We start from the raw sequence: 2,668 nt of genomic DNA, 5'->3' as shown, positions 1-2,668 counted from the left end.
TCTTTTGACTGACCTTGTGAATATATTGATAACTTTTTCAACATTCGATGAGTTGATTTGTTGCCTCTATTTCTACATGCTAATATCAAGGCACGCATTACCCATTTGTGCTTTGGAGAATGTGGGTATCAATCTCACTACTTCTCACATGCTAAATGCGCGCTTTACCACTGGATCGAATCCCTCGCTGGGTTGTTTTGTGTGTTTATCGCAACAAATGCCATAGCACTTTTTAAATCCTTTATATTAAGTTCACTTGCTTGCTTGCTTGCTTACGACCATGCAAATCTTTCGGTCGTTTTTTAACCCACTTCCCGTGATCCAATCGAGCTGACATTTTGCACACAGACTCGTTGTGCGTGACAATGTATTTTGGTGAATTTTTTTTCTCCAAAATTTTACACTTTATAGGAAAAAATAAATTATATTTCATTACCAATTGCTTAATGGTGGCAGCCATTCATCTGACCCATAGGTGGCAGCCATCTCAAGCCAGAGGACAAGAGGACTCTAGCCGCCACGCATATAAAGGATTTATAGTGAAAAACTTTCTTTTTACGGGTTAAATTTTTTAATAAATGTCTATGCAAAGCCACAGCAAACTTTACCTGTAGATCTGCGATAACTAAAACCTAGCTAAGAGTGATGAAAAAAAGTGTTAGCAGAGGATGGTTTTGACCCATCGACCTCTGGGTTATGGGCCCAGCACGCTTCCGCTGCGCCACTCTGCTTTCATGGAAATAGGATTTATCGACGTCTATGTAACTGATAAGCAGCCGAAAAGATATTGAAAAATATTCTTTATTGTTTGCATCAATAGAGGGTTAAGAAATTCATTTGTAATCTTTTGACTGACCTTGTGAATATATTGATAACTTTTTCAACATTCGATGAGTTGATTTGTTGCCTCTATTTCTACATGCTAATATCAAGGCACGCATTACCCATTTGTGCTTTGGAGAATGTGGGTATCAATCTCACTACTTCTCACATGCTAAATGCGCGCTTTACCACTGGATCGAATCCCTCGCTGGGTTGTTTTGTGTGTTTATCGCAACAAATGCCATAGCACTTTTTAAATCCTTTATATTAAGTTCACTTGCTTGCTTGCTTGCTTACGACCATGCAAATCTTTCGGTCGTTTTTTAACCCACTTCCCGTGATCCAATCGAGCTGACATTTTGCACACAGACTCGTTGTGCGTGACAATGTATTTTGGTGAATTTTTTTTCTCCAAAATTTTACACTTTATAGGAAAAAATAAATTATATTTCATTACCAATTGCTTAATGGTGGCAGCCATTCATCTGATCCATAGGTGGCAACCATCTCAAGCCAGAGGACGAGAGGACTCTAGCCGCCACGCATATAAAGGATTTATAGTGAAAAACTTTGTTTTTACGGGTTAATTTTTTAATAAATGTATATGCAAAGCCACAGCAAACTTTACCTGTAGATCTGCGATAACTAAAACCTAGCTAAGAGTGATGAAAAAAAGTGTTAGCAGAGGATGGTTTCGACCCATCGACCTCTGGGTTTTGGGCCCAGCACGCTTCCGCTGCGCCACTCTGCTTTCATGGAAATAGGATTTATCGACGTCTATGTAACTGATAAGCAGCCGAAAAGATATTGAAAAATATTCTTTATTGTTTGCATCAATAGAGGGTTAAGAAATTCATTTGTAATCTTTTGACTGACCTTGTGAATATATTGATAACTTTTTCAACATTCGATAAGTTGATTTGTTGCCTCTATTTCTACATGCTAATATCAAGGCACGCATTACCCATTTGTGCTTTGGAGAATGTGGGTATCAATCTCACTACTTCTCACATGCTAAATTGCGCGCTTTACCACTGGATCGAATCCCTCGCTGGGTTGTTTTGTGTGTTTATGGCGACAAATGCCATTGCACTTTTTAATAAATATCTATGCAAAGCCACAGCAAACTTAACCTTTAAATCTGCTATAACTATGACCTAGCTAAGAGTGATGAAAAAAAACGTGTTAGCAGAGGATGGTTTCGATCCATCGACCTCTGGGTTATGGGCCCAGCACGCTTCCGCTGCGCCACTCTGCTTTCATGAAAATAGTTTCATCGACGTCTATGTAACTGATAAGCAGCCGAAAATATATGGAAAAATATTCTTTATTGTTTGCATCAATAGAGGGTTAAGAAATTCATTTGTAATCTTTTGTTTGACCTTGTGAATATATTGTTAACTTTTTAAACATTCGATGAGTTGATTTGTTGCCTCTATTTCTACATGCTAATAAAAAAGTCACTTATTACCCATTTGTGCTTTGGAAAATGTGGGGATCAATCTCACTACTTCTCACATGCTAAAAGCGCGCTTTACCACTGGATCGAATCCCTCGCTGGGTTATTTTGTGTGTTTATCGCGACAAATGCCATAGGACTTTTTAATAAATGTCTATGCAAAGCCACAGCAAACTTTAACTGTAGATCTGCGATAACTAAAACCTAGTTAAGAGTGATGAAAAAAAGTGTTAGCAGAAATTGGTTTCGATCCATCGACCTCTGGGTTATGCGCCCAGCACGCTTCCGCTGCGCCACTCAGCTTTCATGGAAATGGGTTTTATCGACGTCTATGTAACTGATAAGCAGCCGAAAATATATGGAAAAATATTCTTTATTGTTTGCATC

General features: G+C 38.5%; 1 non-coding gene across 1 annotated transcript; it reads right to left on the bottom strand.

The window, feature by feature from the left end:
* Positions 1 to 1,501: 1,501 nt before the first annotated feature.
* Positions 1,502 to 1,573, bottom strand: TRNAL-CAA (transfer RNA leucine (anticodon CAA)). The gene has a single exon. It is a non-coding gene; the product is annotated as a tRNA-Leu (tRNA).
* Between the last annotated feature and the right edge of the window lie 1,095 nt (positions 1,574 to 2,668).

The sequence above is a fragment of the Lampetra fluviatilis genome, chromosome 16 (genome assembly GCF_964198595.1).
Source record: "Lampetra fluviatilis chromosome 16, kcLamFluv1.1, whole genome shotgun sequence".
NCBI lineage: Eukaryota > Metazoa > Chordata > Hyperoartia > Petromyzontiformes > Petromyzontidae > Lampetra > Lampetra fluviatilis.
The sequence above is the reverse complement of the archived record's forward strand: the minus strand, read 5'-3'. Positions and strand labels throughout refer to the sequence as shown.